Raw genomic sequence first — 21,086 nt, forward strand, 5'->3', positions numbered from 1 at the left:
ACAATCACTTCGCTGCACGTACTTATTGTGCACCAGTCAAATGTTATATTCAATTTGGCATATATTTTTGCGTTTCGTTTTTGATCGCTCCCCCACTTCCGGTTCACCTCTCATCCCGGAAGTGAGGCGTGGAACGCATATTTGGAACGCACGCCGGTCGGCCATTTTGGGCCAATACCGGAAGTGCCGTTTTTTCAATGTGGAGCTGTTTTCCATGATCATTGAGGCACCCCCTATATATATGAGTGTGGCTACAGTGGGGGTAACCCCCCAGATGACGTCTTTTTAGGACGAAACGCGTCGGTTAGGACCCCATTGTCGCCACTTTGTCACAGCGCTGTTTTACATTTTGGACTTATACGTGAGTGTATTTCCCAAATATTTCTTATTAAAAATTTTACATTCGGATTTACACTATGTGGCCCTTCCTTTCTTTTCTCTATATCAATACCATCACCTAATCTATGAATGCCGGTTTGAGGGATCCATCCACGGAACACCCCATCCCTCCCCTAGGACCCACAGAACCTTCCATATTCTTGGAACACCTCATACCATCCAGGACCCGGGTACCAGTTGGAGGAATCTAGCGAGCCGCGACATCACAGACATCTACAGCCACTCACCACCTAAGCCTTATCTGCCCCAATTCGGCGTATGCCCTGTCGGGTCCACCACATCTGGTAAGCCTTTTTTTCTTCTGGTGGGAGTGAGCTGATCTGCCTTTTGGGACACTGGATTCACCTGTGTACAATATGTCTACCTGAGGACTAACTATGGTTACCTTTTAGTTACAACGTCCGTATCAGGACTTTCTACCCATTAATAAGTTTTTATTTTTTAGTGATTCCTTTCACTGTATACCTACCATTCATTGTCATTTATGATATGGTTTAGCGCTACACTTTCGTGTCATGTGCCATAACCCAAAGTTGCTAAATACATTCTCTGCAAGCAAAAGATGAACCTTGGGGAAAGTCAATCAATCAGTCTCCACTGGTGGTTGAAAAGTACTATGGGGCATCTATGGAACTGTTTACTCCTAGACAGGCTAGGAGCGCCCAACATCACCAGCGACTACTTTGGGGGTGAATGCTACATATTTATACAAATTATTTCCTTACATATATATATTTTTTTTAAATGTTACAGTGGAATGAAGATTAATCAATAGACAGTTGCTTATTTAGGGGGATTTTTTGGGTGAATTTCCCCATCCCCTAACAATGCCTAAAAATCACCTACTGTAGAAGTAAAAAGTGATTTTTGCTATTGAAGATTTTTTTCCGTCTTTTAAGGTTGGTTAAAGCGGAGTTCCTCCGTCAAATAAATTATTTTTTTTCTAAATTCCTAAGTTACTATAATCTACATATACCACTAACTTGTAATGCCGCGTACACACGACCGGGTTTGCCGTCGGAATAAACTCCGAAGGTTTCTCCGACGGAATTCTATTCAAGCGGTCTTGCCTACACATGGTAAAACCAAAGTCCGACCGTCCAGAACGCGGTGACATACAGCACGTACAATAGCACTAGAAAAAGGAAGTTCAATAGCCAGTAGCCAACAATAGCTTCCGTCTCATACTTGCTTCAGAGCATGCGTCGTTTTTGGTCCGTCGGAACAGCATGCAGACGAGCGGTTTTCCCGATAGGAATTGGTTCCGTCGGAAATATTTAGAACATGTTCTATTTTTAGGTCCATCAGAATTTTCGGAAAAAAAGTCTGATGAGGCCTACACACGATCGGAATACACAATGAAAAGCTTCCGTCTGACTTTTTCTGTTGGACATTCTGCTCGTGTGTAAGCGGCTTTATTTGCAAATGACCCCCCGATGTCCGGTTTCGTTTAAAAAAGGAACTTATAAAATGTATTCTTAGTGGTTGTCTTCTTGCCTGTGGGCATGTGAAGCCCACAAGCAGACACTTCCTGGATACGGTGATGCTGAGCTACCAGCATACACCGCCCGTTCCCGCATATGCATATTATTTACAAGTCGCAGCGCCGTAAGCTTCCGGCGTTGCCATTACAATGGGCGGCATCATCGGAAGTGCCTGCCCCGTTGTGATGGCAACGAAGATCAACACAAGCACGTCATTGCGTCACTTCTGGTTTCGGGATCTCGCGATGATTAGCGGCGGCTAGCCACACTGACTCCTGGTAAGATTGATTCTTAGCTCCCAGGAGTCAGTGCGCCGCCCCAGCAGACATTGCGCCATCAGATCTGACGGCAATACCCGCGGGTGGCTAGGACCAGAAACACCACATCAACAATCAATAACAAGGTAACCCTTTGGAAAAAAAAATGTCTTTCCATTTGTCACTGTATTTTATGCCTGCTTGTGAATCAGCTTTATTTGTGAAAGAGTGTGGAACTCCGCTTTATTTAACACCACTATGTTGCAGTAATGTATGGTAAAACACCTGTGTAGCTAAAACACGGAGTACCACACTGCAAAGCTCGCCCAGAATGAAGCTGTGTTACAGAGCAACATTATTATTATTAATAGTATTCAGGATTTATATAGCGCCAACAGTTTACAACATGGGGGCACACAGTACAGTTACAATACAATTCAATATAGGAGGGATCAGAGGGCCCTGCTCGTTAGAGCTTACAATCGAGAAGCAACATAACAAGGTTTCTAATCCATCCCCATTCTATCCAAAATTTAAAAATAACGTTTTTACTATAATTATACTTTAAGGTAAGTTAAAGCCTATTCATTTTTAATAGGCTACCCAATGCAACCTACTGCAATGCACTAGTGTCCCACTGCGTTCTGGTTTGAATGGGCGCTAAGTTAAGAAAAATCACAGATGTGGCCCTTTTCTAAGTGTTGATAGGGAGAATTAGTGCTGTCTTTGGCTGTGTGGACAGAGAAACACCTTATGGAATAAAATGGTGGTCGTTGCAACTTTTTATGTCACACGGTATTTGCGCAGCAATTTTTTAAAATGTGTTTTTAGGGGGGAAAAAAACAGTTTCATGAATAAAAAAACAACACTAACGTTAGCCTGATTTTTTTGTATAATGTGAAAGATGATGTTACGCCGATAAATACCTAACATGTCACACTTTAAAATTACGCACACTTGTGGAATGGCACCAAACTTCAGTACTTATAAATCTCCATAGGAGACGCTTTAACATTTTTTACAGGTTACATGTTTAGAGTTACAGAGGAGGTCTAGTGCTAGAATTATTGCTCTTGCTCTGACGATCGCGGCGTATGTAACCTGTGTGTATCTAGCTCTAACACTAGTTAGTGCCTCACCAGTAGGGATGAGCATTGAGTTCTAGTCCAAAGTAAGTTCGACTCGAACATCGAGTGTTCGCCCGTTCCCTGAACAGCGAATTTTATGGGGCATTCATGGCAAATTTAAGCGCCCCATAATGCACTGCAAGACCGCAGTGCGTTTCTGTATGATGATTGGCCAAAGCATACACCTGATCTGCATGCTTTGGCCAATCACAGCACGCTCCTCAGCGAGAGCCATAATTGGCCAATGGCAGGGTGCCTTTGGCCAATCATGGCTTAGGGGGACTAAGTCCACACCCCACATTATATAAGGCTGCTTACATAGCGCCCGTATAGTGTGTTATAGTGGATGGAGATAGAGAGATTGAGCTAGATTAGGCAGGCAGGTTAGTTAGTGGCAGTGTATTTGATATATATATATATATATATATATATATATATATATATATATATATATATATATATATATATATATATATACAGCCAGACTAATATATATATATATATATATATACTCTGCATTCGGCGTAGCCTATATATACCGTGTAAACTATATATAGATATATATATATACTCTGCATTCAGCGTAGCCTATATATACAGTGCATTCGGCGGTGTACAGTAGATAATACAGTGCAGGTGGTGTACACAGTTTAAAATACAGTGCAGTGTGGTGTTATTAAAAAAAAAAATACCCATCATGTCCGGAAGGTCTCCAAGGAGAGGCAGACGCTCACAGGCCACTAAGGCTACTTTCAGACTATGGCGGGCGTTGGCGGTAAAGCGGAGCTATATTTAGCGGCGTTTTACCGTTGTTTTAGTGGCGCTATTCGGCCGCTAGTGGGGTAGTATGCAGTAATGTATGGTAAAACACATGTGTAGCTAAAACACGGAGTACCACACTGCAAAGCTCGCCCAGAATGAAGCTGTGTTACAGAGCAACATTATTATTATTAATATTATTCAGGATTTATATAGCGCCAACAGTTTACAACATGGGGGCACACAGTACAGTTACAATACAATTCAATATAGGAGGGATCAGAGGGCCCTGCTCGTTAGAGCTTACAATCGAGAAGCAACATAACAAGGTTTCTAATCCATCCCCATTCTATCCAAAATTTAAAAATAAAGTTTTTACTATAATTATACTTTAAGGTAAGTTAAAGCCTATTCATTTTTAATAGGCTACCCAATGCAACCTACTGCAATGCACTAGTGGCCCACTGCGTTCTGGTTTGAATGGGCGCTAAGTTAAGAAAAATCACAGATGTGGCCCTTTTCTAAGTGTTGATAGGGAGAATTAGTGCTGTCTTTGGCTGTGTGGACAGAGAAACATGTTGGATCTGCTAACCAAAAGGTTGTAATGTTCTGTTATTAAAGATAAATAGACAGATACTTCTTTGGAGTTTTATGGTTTACCAAGTACATTTAAATTGGTATTCCAGGCCTGCTTTTTTTATTTTATTTGGTCACAGGTTTTGAAGATATGAAGCAGTAAGAATATCAGCATAGAGATTTCATACATCCCAAAACATTGCCATATCTGGTGGCGGAGGGAGGTGTGTCCCTGCTTTGACAAATTGTAGTACAGAAGCTATATGAAAGGAAGAGAATTTACAAAGGGCAGTGTACTGCCTATAGGCTGCAAGTGGTAAACAGGAAATATTCACATGCAGTATGTTGTACCTTTTTGAAAGAAATAAAAAAAAAAAACAAATAAAATACATTAAAAAAAACATTAGATTCTCTTTAAGCAGGCCAAATCATTGGACACACTCTCTTACGATGGACTGACAAAATTATAAATGCTGATTTATGAGTGTTCCGATTTTGTAATGCAAAAAAAAAAATTTACTGTTTTTGGTCGCTCACTTCACCACTTCCTCCAAGGGTGGGGAACATGTTGCAACTTAATGGAGAAGTTTCTGTGTGAGTCAAACAGGCAGAGGCTTAAATGTGAAGAGTAAAACACTGTAACCTTTGTGAAAAGCCACTAGACCTGAGCAAAAGAAAAAGAACGAAAAAAAAAACAGAAAGGTAAGAGCTTTATTTATTGATGTTCGATTTTATTATATAAAATATCACTATTGGAAAGTATCAATAATCTTGCAGTAAACTGCTGTTGCTAACTATTGCAGCAAATTAGGAACAATGTACACCAAAATACTGTGCAATCCATCTCATGCAACCCTGCAACATATACATGGTTTTGTTAAAGGCTTATTTCTCCCAGTTTTAAAATTGGGTGTTGGATGGCTTCTTTGTGAAGTTAATACCAAATTGTATTTATCACCTTAGCAAATCTAGAGGTTAGATATTCTAAATGACCTTGTACTGATAGAATATGGAGGCTGCCAATGCTAACCAAGATGTATGCAGATCAGGAGTTATGAGTTCACTTTGACTTTATGATCTGCATGCTTGTTTTAGGTCAGTGACAGCCAGGTAAGTCATTTTCAGAAGGATGTCAAGCAATGGCAGCCTATCTCTCTGGATATGGATGGGGTGGGGGTTTAAGTGTGGTGTTTGGGTGATGCCCTGGCAAAAAAAACAGAGAAGATAGTGTGGGACCTTCAACCATTGGATCTCGTTGATAGAATCTCCTAGGTGTGATTGACTTATTTGCCTATTTTTTAACACATGGAATGCCATCCAAATGTAAATCGTTAGACTCCTATTTGTGTAAAAAAAGTCCAACAGATTTCTCCCATTTTTCTATTTACCAATTTTTTGAATTGAAAAAATGTGAGAATCTTCCTAGAAAGTTGTGTCGAAACCTTTATAAATAGACCTCTTATTGTTAAAGACATTATTACTTCCAGTGGCTAATCAATCGTGAGACTAATTGTGGCTTTTGGAGGGATTCTTTAGAGTGCAAACACAGAAAGTGACAATCTGTCTTTGGTGATATACGATTGTTAATAGTTCCACAAAAGATTAATATTTTGTCTTGCTGGCAAGATTAAAGAAAACCTACACTGAGAAACTCTAGGCAGACATTCTTGAGCTACTTCTGAAAATACCGGGTGTCTGCCTGTTCTTTGGCTTTGATGCTCTCTGTGCCTAACCAGCATAAGTAAGCATAATGCTTTATTTTAGATAGAAGAGGAATTGTCCCATGTGTCAGTGTGGTTAATTATTATTATTATTATTATTATACAGGATTTATATATCGCCAACAGTTTACGCATCGCTTTACAAAATAAAAGAGAGACAATACAGTTATAATACAATAAAAATACAAGAGTAATAAGAGGGCCCTTGCATAATAATTTTCATTTTGCCCGATGTTCCAAGGCTGTTTTGCTACATTCCTTCAAGGATTTAACAAGGGATACAACAGATTCAGGTATCAAGAGTGACAAAGAACAATCAAAAGTACCAGTGGTTCTTTCATGAGGCTGGAAAATCCCAGTGCCCTATGAGCACATTTCATTGCACGTGCATCTCACAATTTCCCAGTTTAGGTTATAAAGTTCCATCCCATGGGGTAATCTTGAAGGCATGGGGCTCTCTTCATCTCCTGATGTTATCAATGGGACATTGGGAGGTTATTTGCTAAAGGCAAATCCACTTTGCACTACAGGTGCACTTCAATTGCACTTGGAAGTGCAGTCGCTGTAGATCTGAGGGGGACATGCAAGGACAATAAAAAGCAGCATTTTTGCTTGCACATGATTGGATGATAAAATCAGCAGAGCTTCCCCTCATTTTAGATCTTCCCCTCAGATCTACAGTGACTGTACTTCCAAGTGGATTTCCCTTTAGTAAATCAACCCCAATCCCATGTATGGCTACACTGATGGTGTCTGACTGAACTGATGGGCTATGTCTGTTATGTACAATAGTTTAACATTATGGCGGACTGTGAAATGATTTTTTTAACACAGCAATGCAAGCATTCAGTATACAACTTTCAATAGTGTAGAGCAGAAGAGCCAATGAAAGATTACTTATGACTGGTAATATTGGTTGATGCCCATGTTTGCATGATTACTCTTTGTGCTAAAATCTTTAATAACTAATGTATCCTTTTTAAATCATAAATATAATTTTGACAAAGGCAAATTACTTTATAATGGTACAAGTAGTGTAGTTTATTGGTGGGTTGCATAGACAATTGACAATCAAAAAAATGATGTATGTATATATAAAATATATGTAGAGTATATACAACAATGAAGGAAAAAATGACCCGTGTATACCACAAATTGTGGAATAAAGAACAAAATGTGTATGTGTTAGAATAATAGTCATATACAGAGCTTTGTTTCAGTAGGAATGTGGGGGAAAGCAGTTTTGGTACCTCCAGCATTGAATGTATGCAATGGCAAGGGGTGCTGGAGAGTCTATTGATGATGGCTGATACATCTATTGTTGCTGGCGGGGATCTATTTTTGTGTGGGAGTCTATTGTTGCTGGGGGAGGGGGGTTTATGTTGCTGGGGGGGGGTCAATTGTTGGTAGGGAGGATCTACTGTTGAGGGAGAGGTCTATTTTTGCTGGCTGATAGAGGGTCTATTGATACTGGCTGCTGGGAGATCTGTTGTAGCTGCAGGGGGTCTATTGTTGCTGGGGTCGTATTTTGTTGTGAGGGGGGTCCATTGTTGCAGAGGAGGAATACTGTTGTGTGGGAGATCTATTGTTGCTGGGGGTCTGTTGTTGCTAGGGGGGTCTATTGTTGCTGGCTGCAGGGGATATATTTTACTACTTTCCTTGTTCCATTCATATTACTTAGCACCACAGAATGATACTTATCTCTGTATTCTCTAAGGCTGGGTTCACAATGCTGTGTGGAGCGGCTCACAGCAGGGGCCTGGTGCATCCCTGTTCACTGATTCAGGTCTGATTTCGGTCTGAATTTTTGGCTGAATTCGGACCTGAAACAGACCAGAAGAAGCAAAGGATTCCTGTGAAATTCGCTCCATTGAGAGCCGGCCACAGGCTCCTGACATGCAAATTAGATGCATCCAATTCGCAATAGTGTGAACCCAGCCTAAAGGTGGGGGGGAGGGTACTGGGAGGTGGGTAGGGTGTGGAACCATGTAACAATGCTCGGAGGCAGGTAGGGGGCCGAGACAAGGAGTAACTCAGAAGGGGGGAGTTCCTGCGCCTATTCTCTGAGAAAAAAAAGTCCTGGTCATAGATAGATAGATATATCAGAATAGATATATTAGAAATGTTGTGAGGAAAATGTCCTTAGGTTCCCATGTAGGTAGTCAGTATCAGGAAGCGGTAAAGGTAGGCAATCAATATCTACGTGGAGAAGGCATTAACCCAAATAAAACCAGGTAAGGCTAATCAGTAAGATATAGGCAGGTGAAAAATCTAAATGATTTAATGAGGTTATTTATTCATAACCTGAATTTACTGTAGCTCAACATATTAATGTCAAAGTCAACAGCGCCACCTACTGACAAAAGGGGGAAGCCACAGCTAAAACATTAGATTAGATTAGAAGGAACGCCATTAGACCTCTAAACACTACAAATTAGCCAGGTTGGCTACCACCCAAGCACAACTAAATTTACCTGTAGCCCTATTCTAGGACAAGGGTGCTAAACTAGTCATATAATATGGCAGTGGTTTCTGGATCTCAAGACTGGCTGAACAGAGATACAAATATTTTGGCTTATAATATAGCTCGCATATGTGTTTCAACTGTGTATATAACTGTTTGATCATATCCAGCCAGATCAGCTAGAGCAGAGAATGTTCACTGTGCAAAGCTGTACTGACTGTAAATATCGAATCATTTGCAATGAAAAAAAAAAATGCTGCTTCACCAAATTTACTAATCAAAGTGAACATATACTTTGCAAAATGAATAGTCTTTTCAGCAAATAAACCCTGTTCTCCTTTGCTGCTTCCCCATGCATTGATGATTCAAAAAGGTTTCTGGCAAACAAGAGCCCCCAGAATTAGCTGCAAAAAAAGGTAAAAAAAATTCACAAAAAAAAAAAGACAAAATAAATCCTCACCTTAATCCATTGCCTTCAGGATACATGGATGATGTCGCTGCTTCCTCCTGGGTATTTTAAATATCAGGAGAATGCACTCCTTCAAAGTGCTGGGGCAGTGGCAGAACTGCCAGGGTTGCAAAGGTCGCACTTGAGACTGGGCCCTGACATTCTGCCACTGTGGGAGGCCTGCAGAACATGTGAAAGGGTCCTGCTGCAGGACTATAAGGCTGGGTTTACACTGCTGTGACCCCAAAGTTGTGCAACTTCTTTGCAATTTTCTTGTGACTTGCTTGCAACTTTTGTGATTTAACATGGCAGTCTATGGCACTCAAATCGCATCCAAGTCGCAGAAAACTAATGCAGGAACCTCTTTTTTTTTTAGTCGCTTCACATTAAGTTGCATTGAGCCCCGCATTCGAAGTAAAGGGCCCTGGTATCAGTGGAAAGGGCCCTGGCCAGAGAGGAGGGCCTAGGGCTCAGAGTAAAGGGCCCTTGGACTGATGGAAAGGGCCCCAGCCATCAGGGGGCCCTTCATGGTTCATGGATTCACACCGGGGCTCTGAAGGTTATATTTGCGCTAGGGTGTATTTTCGTAAGACTTTGAGTGCCCAATATTACTGTGAGGCAGCAGAAGGAATGGGAGGGAGCACTGGAGAGGGGAATATTAGTGGGTCAGGGGTCCCTTTTAGGGCCTGTCAATGTTTTTTTTTTTCTCTTCCATCAGGTTTGTACAAGTAAAAAAGGCAGATCAATTGCGCCTGTCAATGAAGTCTGAATGATCTTGGAAGCATCTAAACTTAAAGGCCAACTGGTGCCATCACCATAAATCCAAAGTGTGTCAACACAAGCCCATTCACAGACACTGTCCTGAATAGGTAAAATGGTTAAGGTAGCAACCAAATAAATGGAACCAAGAAACAGGTTAAGGTATTTCCAATTATTCTTCAATAGATATAAAAATACATTTACAAGGTGTTGAGAATTCTAATGCCACGTACACACGATTGGACTTCTCGTCGGAAAAAGATATGACGGCTTTTCCAACGGGATTCCGCTCAAGCTTGCCTTGCATACACACGGTCACGCTAACGTTCGGTGAACTTACGACCGCCAAGATGGTGCGGTGATGTTCAACACTACGACGAGCCGAGAAAATGAAGTTCAATGCTTCCGAGCCAACGTTGAATTGTTTCAGAGCATGCGTAGGAATTTTGCGCATCGGAATTGCCACAGGCGATCGCATTTTCGGATAGGAACTTTTCCCGACTGAAAAATTGAGAACATGCTCTCAATCTTTTGCTGGCTGGAATTCGGCTAGCAAAGGTCCGATGGAGCATACACACGGTCGCATTTTCCGCCAAAAAACTCTCATCGGTCTTTTGCGGGCCGAAAATTCAGATCGTGTGTATGCGGCAAAAGGCTACTTCACATGTATAACCTAGATGGAATATTTTTTAGATTGTTAAATAAGATATTTTTAGGTCAGGAGCACCTGCAATAGTCTTACGTATATAACCGTTTATTTGGAAGTTACTTTAAACTGCTTTGTATTCCTTTTTGAAAATGTCATCACAGCTGGTGTTCCTGTATTTCAAACCACAATACCCATAGTGATATGTTATCTCACTATGTTTCCTGTGCTGATATACAGCAAGCAGCCTTCTGTTTAGCAATAAAGACAGCATACCTTCTTCACAACAATCTGTTATCTGGTGTTACCAGCATAGAGAAGATGTGTGTGCTTGGACAAGATTTCATTTAATATGATGGGTTTTGAGATCTTTAGCTGTGTTATGTAGCAGTACTGCACCTTGTGCTTTTTTACTTCCCTTTACCGGAAATAAGAGATGTGTGTTTGAAAAAATGCAAAGTGTGATGGAACAAAAAAGAGCAGTGCTGTGGAGGCAAAGCAACCAGTCAGAAGTTAGCATTTTTAGAACTTCTAAATGTTTTTCTGATTGGTAAGAACTGTGCCATAGCTCTATTTTTCCTTGAACTTTTTTTTAACAGATACTGTACATGCATGGTTATATGTTTCCAAAATGTAAATATCACCCGAAACAGGTGAATGATTTCTGCTTAAAACTTTACAGCAGAGAAATTTGTTTTCTATCTATCTTTCAATCTGTCTATTGTCTGTACACTGGGTTCCCGTGGGTAACATTGGGAGAAAATGGGCTACAAGTACAACCCACCAAAATGCTCCTGAAGGAGTGGAATACACAGCCATGCAATGTGTCAAGTATTTTTGGGTCTCCTTTCTATTCACCATGACTTATTCTTATGCCGCGTACACAAAAGCGGACTTTACGGCAGATAATTCGATCATGTGTGGGCTCCTGTGGACCAAAAGTTCGACGGACCTAGAAATGAAACATGTTTCAAATCTTTCCGACGGACTCGAGTCCGGTTGAAAAGTCTGCTCGTCTGTATGCTAGTCCGATGGACAAAAAACGATGCTAGGGCAGCTATTTGCTACTGGCTATGAACTTCCTTGTTTTAGTCCGGTCGTACGTCATCACGTACAAATCCGTCGGACTTTGGTTGATCGTGTGTAGGCAAGTCCGTTCATTCGGAAAGTCCGTCGAAAAGTCCGCCAGACCTAGTCCGTCGAAAAGACCGCCCATGTGTACGCGGCATTACTGAACCTAGCTGGGACTCATTTTTAAATGAGTATTGTGTGCACTTATTGCCTGTACACACGAGCGGATTTTTCGACCGGACTGATCCGACGGACCGAATCCGGCGGACAATCCGACCATGTGTGGGCTTCATCGGACCTTCAGCGGACTGTTTCTGTCGAAAATCTGACGGACTTTAGATTTGGAACATGTTTCAAATCTTTACGTTGGAACTCCGCCAATCACAGTTTCTATCGAGAGATCCGCTCGTCTGTATGGTAGTCCGACGGACGAAAACCGACGCTAGGGCAGCTATTGGCTACTGGCTATGAACTTCCTTATTTTAGTCCGGTCATACGTCATCACGTACGAATCCATCTGACTTTGGTGTGATCGTGTGTAGGCAAGTCTGTTTGTTCGAAAGTCTGTCGAAAGTCCGTCGAAAGTCCGTCGGAAAGACTGTCGGATCTTTGTTGCCGAAAAGTCCGCCCATGTGTACAGGGCATTAGTTGCACTGGCCTGCTCTGTTACCTCTTAGTTACTCCATGTTCCCTCACTTGTTTAAAGTATCCCTCTTAGCTTCAAGAGCTCCTCATTAAATCATTTAGATTTTTCACCTGCCTATATCTTACTGATTAGCCTTACCTGGTTTTATTTGGGTTAATGCCTTCTCCACTTAGATATTGATTGCCTACCTTTACCGCTTCCTGATACTGACTGCCTACATGGGAACCTAAGGACATTTTCCTCACAACATTTCTAATATATCTATTCTGATATATCTATCTATCTATGACCAGGACTTTTTTTCTCAGAGAATAAGCGCTTTCTCAGCCAATCAGATTCGCTGCTGTGAATGCTGGGAGAAGGTATTTATTTGGAGAAAGTCAGGTGATCTAGGTCTTTCCCGCCCAGATTGCGGACTGGGTGGATGTGTGTTAAACAGCTCCTGGCTGCTAGACCTGAAGCCTGAGGCCTATGCAGGTGTACTCCTGGCTGTTAGGCCTATCCAAGGCCTATCCAAGTGTTCAAGATTTTGCTGAGAAAAGTCTTCTAAACATCCAGAAAAAATTCTAAGAGGGATGGAGACCTTAGATGAAGTACCAGAGGTGACTCTTGCATGGACTGAGGACCCACAAAGAACCTGGGAAAGCATCAAGACAAAATCATCCATAGAATTCCAGCACCTTCTGTTAGGTTCAGTTACCATAGGAGACAGCCTATCCTCCAAAGTACAGATGTGCTGGTTCAGCTTAAAGATGCTTTTCCTGTCTGCCTTATCTCACCATTTTTGTCTAAGGAGTCTGCCTATCTGCTGATTGTTACTATTTTTGACTAAGGGTGTCCTGTGCTCTATCCCCTCTCTCCCACATTTTTCCTGTTGTGAGAAATAATCTTCTCTTTGTTTAAGCATAAAAGTGACCGGGCCCAATTTCTATCATGTTCATCACCCACCATGCCTAGCAACCTGCACCCTGAGTCAGCCTTCCCTGCCTCTGAGGGTCACCACCAGGCTCCCAGAAAGGTGGGGTAGGCGCTACACTAGTGAGCCTTTCACATCAGCCTACTGTGACCTGCTCAGTGAACTACATATGTTCTCAGCTGCATAACGGGCTTGGAGAGGTAGAGGTGGAGTAACATCAGTACACTGATCTTTCCAGTGAATGGTTTTGCCGGGGGGGGGGGGGGCATTGGTTGGCGGGTGGGGTGTACATGTCAGCACAAGCCTGATCAATGGAGGACAGGAAGGCTGTTCTCCTAGCACAGCCAGAAAATTGGGTTGGATGTGCTCACAGATAAGCAGAACTGAGATGCAGGAAGGATTAAAAATAGAATAAGGCCTCATGCACACAGGACATTTTTACAACTGCTTCTAAGGGCATCTGACATTTTTTTTCCTGCCTCTCAACACCCCTCCATGTTAGCCTATGTGTCCATGCACACACAGGCTTTTAGAAGCGTTTAGTGGCAGGAGCTTTTAGAGGCAAAAAAAAAAGCCAGTTTTTTCAGGAGCAGCAGAGTTTGGGCAGAAAAAACGTTTGTGCCTAGGTTCACATATGTGCAATGCGGGAACCAGCACTATTACAGCGCCGCTTCCCACATCACATCTCTCCTGCAGGGAGTTCACACTGCCCTCTGCGAACCGCTTGGAGTGTCAATACATTGTTAATGACACCCCAAGATCGGGTTCACAGATTGCAGTGCGAACTGTGAACTCGCACATGAATCAGATCGCATGAGTGAGAACACCCATGCGATCCGATTCTAGAGTGGAGGGGGAAAGAAAGTCCCTGCATTATTTTCGTGCGAATCCAATGCGTCCATAAAACTGTATGGCTGAACTTGCACTGCACAGACATCGCATGTCATCGGCACCTGCGGTGCGGGTGCGAATCACATGCAATGTCTGAGATCGCACATATGTGAACCTAGGCTGAAGCTACTAAAAGCTGATAAACATTAGGGCTTGAGCATTAATTCATTTCAATGACCAGAATAAATGATTTATTCTGGCCAATGAAATGAATTAACGCACAAGAGCTTGACGACTGTAAAAGCTCCTAAAAGCTTGTAAAAGCTTAAGACACTTTTACAAGCGCCATGCATTTTTTCAGCAAAAACGCTGCTGGCTTCTAGGGGAGTTAAATAAACGTCCTGTGTGCAATAGGCCTAATGAAAACTGTATTGTAGTAATGCATAGTGGGAGGTATAACCATCAGGATTATGCTTGCATAAAGATTTTCACATCATTTCAGCTGTCTTTATCTCTGAATCTGCTGATTATTTTGGCATGTGGTTCTCCTTAACCCCTACATAAGATTTTTTTATATGACCAGTTTGAACTTTATACGCAGAATCTATGGATGGCCAAGGGGAAAGGTGGGAGGAAAAATGACACTACCACTGCAGTTTATGAGCTCTCATATGCAAAGCAGGGCAGAAGTAAAACAGGAGTTGAATTAACCACTTCAGCCCCGGAAGATTTGGCTGCTGAATGACTAGGCCATTTTTTGTGATTCGGCACTGCGTAGCTTTAACTGACAATTGCTCAGTCGTGCGATGCTGCACCCAAACAAAACTGACGTCCTTGCTTTCCCACAATTAGAGCTTTCTTTTGGTGGTATTTTATCACCTCTGCGTTTTGTTTTTTTTTTGCACTATAAACAAAAAATAAGCGTCAATTTTGAAAAAAAACGCATTATTTTGTACTTTCTGCTATAATAAATATCCCCAATTTTCAAGGGGTTAAACAGCATTAAAAAAAATATTATTTTTAAAGAGCAGTTCAGTGATTCATTCATGAATTATAACTGCGCCAAGGTTTGAGCATCAGAACGTACAAAAATCTATGTACCTAGAGTTCTGATTTAAATGTACACTTGCTTTGAGATTGCTGAATATTTTCTTTTGCTTCATTTATCAGTGATAACAATGGTCATTGAGACAGGAACTGAGAATACAGTCCCATAGCTCCCAACTGTACCTGATTTTCCAGGGACTGTCCCTGATTTGGAGCAGTGTCCCTCTGTCCCTCTTTCCTCCTCATTTGTCCCTCATTTTGGTCTGATCCATATAATTGTATATAAAATGCACTTTTTATCTTTCAAAAAGTGTTTCCCAGTGCTAAAACCTTCTTACAAATTCTAAATTGCTGCATTTGCCAATTTTAAAAGCCAATTTAAAGGAATATTAGTGGTAAAAAAAGCACTTGTGGATTTAAATAAACTTTTTTGGGGGTTATGTCCCCTTTAAGGGGCGAGGCAGGGGCTGTCCTATCCCTACATACGTTTGCTAGTAGGTGTCCCTCATTCTCATCTCAAAATGTTGGGAGGTATGCAGTTCCCCAGTGAGTCTTTGGACAGCAGTAATAATTGCACAGCTCCTGATGACTGTCCCTCATTTAGTGGGGCTGTTCTTCTATTGAGACCGAATTCCTCTGTCCCTCATGCATACTAATGCCATGTACATACATATGTGATGACGTACGACCGGACTAGAATAAGGAAGTTCATAGCCAGTAGCCAATAGCTGCCCTTGCGTCGTTGTTCGTCTGTCGGACTAACATACAGACGAACGGATTTTTCGACCGGACTTGAGTCCGTCGGAAAGATTTGAAACATGTTCTATTTCTAAAGTCCGTCTGATTATTCGACAGCAAAGGTCCGATGAAGCCCACACACGATCGAATTGTCCGGCGGATTCGTTCCGTCGGACCTTTGCTGTCGAAAAGTCCGGTCGTGTGTACACGGCATTAGTTGTCCCTCTTTTTGTACTCATGTATACATCTCTTTATAAATGTACTATTTTATTGCCAAAAGTTTTATGCTGTGTTAAAGATAAGGAATGGTTAAGTGTTAGGGGTGCTTTATTATACTGTAGATAATACTTTTTCACTTTAGGGGGCTGCATATTTCTGGCACCAAGAACAAATGTAGTGCACTTCCAGAATCCTTGACCTTACCTTTACTTACCTCCAACTGTGAGCTGTTGATGCGCCACTATTGGAGACGGTGATGCATTTGGAGGGTGGTAGAACTCTCAATTGGAGCTAAAGCAAATTATTTGGGGAAGACTATGTTTGGAGCTCAGGTGCTCCCATGGAGGATTTGAGAATGTATACATTCTAGCAGACAGATTGTGGCACCTGCTTTCCAGTGTTCTTATATATAACATGTATATTGAAGATACAAGTTGACATTAAGATTACAACTATTTTAATACCACAAATGCCGACAACATGTAACAGTCACAGTTATTTGAACTTATGTAATGTTGCTACACGAACAAGAAAGAAGTAAAATTGTGGGTGTTAGAGAATGATGGTTATTTACCCATATTGCACAATTGTGTAGTTTACTGTATATGCAAAAACTGTAACTAAATTTGGAGGATATGCACAATTTAACATAACTGTCTGTTACATAAAAGCGAAGTTCCGCTTAAAAAAAAAATTAAAAGTCACCAGCTACAAATACTGATGCCGTGAAATCATCTGGGACCTGTGACATGTCCCAGATGATTGGCGAGAGGGAGCGGTGATCTCCCTTTCGGTGCCGCGGTGCGCCGGGAGGAAGTGGGAGCTGGAACCCTCTAAAAAAGAAGGTATCCGCTCCCCCCCAAAAAAAATGACATGCCAAATGTGGCATGTCAGGGGGTCACCTTCCCTTAAAGCGGAAGTTCCATTTTGGGGTGGAACGCCGCTTAAAGCACATTTCATATGAACTTTAAAGTGGTAGTAAACTCAACATATTTACTTTCACCTACAGGTAGGCTTATAATAAATTAGAATAAGAATTTTTTTTTGTTTTTCTAAATTACTGTTAATATTGATGTGCACAATTTAGTGCAGCTGTCAAAATACACAGTTTTGTTAGAATTCAGTTTTTGCACCGAGCGCAGGTATTTTCTTTCCTTTTAAGCTTATAATAAAGCCTACCTGATGGTCAAATGAATTTCTCCTAAACGTGCACCGTTTAGGAGATATTCCAGTAAGCAGCAGCCGGTGACATCGCCAGCACATTGAGCTTTGAAGGAACGGCATACCTGTGCCATTCCTTGAGAGCTCTGTGCCGCGGCCGTTTAAGTGTCCTCAGCACGCAAACCCGGAAGGACGACTGAGTAAAAAAGGCAAACCTCTGCAGAGGTGACAGCATGCCACTGGAGGGCTTTGTTTCAGGGTAAGTCTTTCATAATTTGCTAGTATGCAACGCATACTAGCACATTATGCCTCAATAACACATAGTAGCACATAGCAGGGATAGGTTTTTTTTTTTCCCCAACATTTACTACTGCTTTAAAGTGGACACGCACTGTCAATTTCCATTAGAAAAATATCCCTTAGTAAGGCGTAAACGGCAGAGAAGGTTCAAAACATACTTTTCTTCCAGAATCTTTGAATTCGTCTCTCTGGAGTGCCTCTCAGATGTCCAAATGCCAAGCACTGGTCACTTGATCTTTGCTAAAGGCGAGGATAAGCTTTCATGTGACCTTTACCAACAAGTAGGAAGAAAAATTAGAAATGATAGAAGGGTTTGGCGCTGTTCCTATTTAGTTTCCTACCTCCATATAGGTTACTAGATTAAAATAAATTCTTAGGTGCACCGTGCATATATCAAATATTAAATACAAATTAACAATATGAATTCCCAAGTATACCGTGCATGTGTCAATTAAATATTCTGTTGCAATATTGTGCAATCATAGGTGATACATAGACATAACTTAAATGCTTACATAGTAATATTGCTAGGGAGGGAAGAAAGGGGGGGGAGGGGGGGGGGGAGGAAAGGGGGGGGGGGGGGAGGGAGAAGGGAGTGAGATAGGGAGGTGGGGAGGGGTGTAGGAAATCTGTTCCTAAGGAAAATTACAATAACAAAATAAAGTGCAAATGTGCTGGTGCAATCCAAAAGGCAACAGTGACAAGATAAAAGTGCAAACGTGCTTCAAAATTCTTTAGTAAGTCTCTTGTGTCATATTCTTGTGCTGTGGTGATAATCCTTCACTTATAATATCTCTTTGCTCTAAAAGTGCAGCCACTCACCAGATCACTTCACCCCTGCGGGGGTAGTAGGCAGTTACAGTTTTATCGCCACTGTACAGCGATCGCCGGCGGGCTCAGGATCGTGGTATATCATATATAAAAAGAGAGGGAGTGCCCATAGCGTAAAATTGCTTTAAAAAAGTTTTATTACACAAAATGAAAGGGTACTCACACTTTTACGGTAAAAATCAAGCGAAATGGTAAAAACGTCAAAACCGTCATTAATATCCTTCAGCGCTGGTACAGGAGGTGATGTTTGGGAAGCACAGATTAGGCCACGCCCTACGCGTTTCGTCGTTAGGACGTCTACGGGAGCGTGACCTGTGTTGTGTCTTCCCATCCTTATATAGTGTGTGTGGTGTCCCCTTGTTAAATTTTCAATTGGCATCCATTTTCCCGCGGACCGGAAGTTCGTCCGCGGCCATTTTGTTTGTATTTTGCAGACAGAAGTCCGACTTCCTGTGTTAATAGCAGTGGGACTACTGGTGGCCATTTTGCCTGAGCTATTTTTAGACAGTAGTTCAAGTTACCTGTCTCTGTGTATTTGTATTGCATAGTCCGGCGGCCATTTTGTCTGTGTTTTTGTGGACAATGGAGACCGGCGGCCATTTTGCCTATGTTTTTGTGGACAATGGAGACCGTAAACAATTCTCCCCATTGTTTGTATTGCATAGTCCGGCGGCCATTTTGCCTGTGTTTTTGTGGACAATGGAGACCGTAAATAGATCTCCCTATTGATGAGACCGGCGGCCATTTTGCCTATGTTTTTGTGGACAATGGAGACCGTAAACAATTCTCCCCATTGTTTGTATTGCATAGTCCGGCGGCCATTTTGCCTGTGTTTTTGTGGACAATGGAGACCGTAAATAGATCTCCCTATTGATGAGACCGGCGGCCATTTTGCCTATGTTTTTGTGGACAATGGAGACCGTAAACAATTCTCCCCATTGTTTGTATTGCATAGTCCGGCGGCCATTTTGCCTGTGTTTTTGTGGACAATGGAGACCGTAAATAGATCTCCCTATTGGTGTCAACTGCAGATATATGGTGTTAAATCTATCACACACTATAAAAGGTTTATTGTACATTAATCGGCTTGCTTTATATGACGCTAAAAATCATACTAAATTCAAAATGATTTAAAACCCATAAGAAATACATAAAGAAACATAAAGAATACATAAAAATCAATGCAAGTAAAAATTAAAATTAAAATTAAAATCATGAGGAGCACATAGAGCAGTGGTTCTCAACTCCAGTCCTCAGGACCCACCAACAGGCCAGGTTTGCAAGATAGCTGAAATACATTACAGGTGATATCACTTGCTGCTCAGTGATTGCAGTATTCTAGTCTGCAACTCCCCAATGTAATACTTAAAATCTGACCTGTTGGTGGGTCCTGAGGACTGGAGTTGAGAACCACTGACATAGAGGATCATGAGGAATACTTAAATGGGAGCTTACTAAATACATATCGTTCTTAGATTAAAATAAATAAAATAAATTGGAAAAAATTGGAAAAAAATTTATTAAATAAATAAAACTTAACTTCATATATTATATGGCATTTTTTGTGTATCTGAAGAGAGGGGGAACATATTTTTATTTTTAAGGGGGCTTGTTGTATATATTAATCTTTTAGGGTGTCCACATTTATACATTATATATCCTTATTTTTAAGAGTAATTACTTCTATAGTGCGTACGTGAGAAAGGAATCTTAGATTATTTTATATTTAGCATTTCTTTCTGGATATTATGTCCCATATATGGACTATATGAAGAAGATATATGTAAAAAATTATAAAAAATATTATAAAAGACAGTATAAAAATATATATATACTAGTATAAAATGGCTTAAGGAAGACAGGAAGAATAAAAGGAAGACAGGAAGAATAAAACGGGAGGAGAAGGGTTAATTTCGAAATCTGTATTATACTATTCGTGCGTGTATATATATATATTAGAGGGTGTACTGGGTCTGTTGGTTATTTTTCATGTTTTGATCCTATTGCGGTACTTTCTGCTCGTTTATAGGGAAGAAGGAAAAAGGGGGTAATTAGATGTCAGAGTGTTTATATGTCGAGAGTATAGGTGCTCTATGTCTCCCATATTTGATATGAATATTAATAATTTGTTAGGAAGCAGTTGAGGTCGAGGTCAATGTTCATGCCCATAGGCTGCAGGGTATCTAATAAGAATATCCACTTGGTTTCGTTTTGTGAGACCTTAATTTTTTTATTTTCGCCTCTCCAGTGACCCTTGATTTTATCTATTGCGTAAAAGGTCATCTGTGCCGGGTCTCTATTGTGGTAATCTCTGAAATGCCTGGACACGCTGTGTTTGTTAAAACCTTTCTTGATGTTTTTAATGTGTTCTCTGACCCTGACATGCAGCTCTCTCGTTGTCCTTCCTACATATTGCTTCCGACATGGGCACTCTAACACGTAAGTGACGTGGGTACTGTGGCAGGTAATGAGCTCTCGAATATTGAACTCTTTTCCATTAGCAGTAGACCTAAATTTCGTTGTTTTCTTGCTGGTTCTTTTACTGGTTCTGCAAGGTAAACATTTGCCACATTTAAAAAACCCTTTTAAACCTTTTCCTATTTTTATCTCCCTAGGTGGATCTATTGCATTGTGTACCAGTTTGTTCCTCAGAGTTGGTGCTTTTTTGTAGATGAAAACTGGTTTC

At 41.2% G+C, this 21,086-nt stretch overlaps 1 protein-coding gene across 2 annotated transcripts in view; it reads left to right on the top strand.

The window, feature by feature from the left end:
* The first annotated feature begins 4,911 nt into the window (after positions 1–4,911).
* APBB1IP (amyloid beta precursor protein binding family B member 1 interacting protein) overlaps positions 4,912–21,086 on the top strand; it is a 199,085-nt gene continuing 182,910 nt past the window's right edge. The window contains exon 1 of one of the 2 annotated variants that reach the window (XM_073629794.1): positions 4,912–5,304. The gene's annotated coding sequence lies outside the window, so the exon portion shown is untranslated. Of the gene's footprint in view, positions 5,305–9,961; positions 10,157–21,086 lie in introns of those variants that run through there. The other variant, XM_073629795.1, reaches the window with a different exon arrangement.

The sequence above is a fragment of the Aquarana catesbeiana genome, linkage group LG05, assembly GCF_042186555.1.
Source record: "Aquarana catesbeiana isolate 2022-GZ linkage group LG05, ASM4218655v1, whole genome shotgun sequence".
Lineage (NCBI taxonomy): Eukaryota > Metazoa > Chordata > Amphibia > Anura > Ranidae > Aquarana > Aquarana catesbeiana.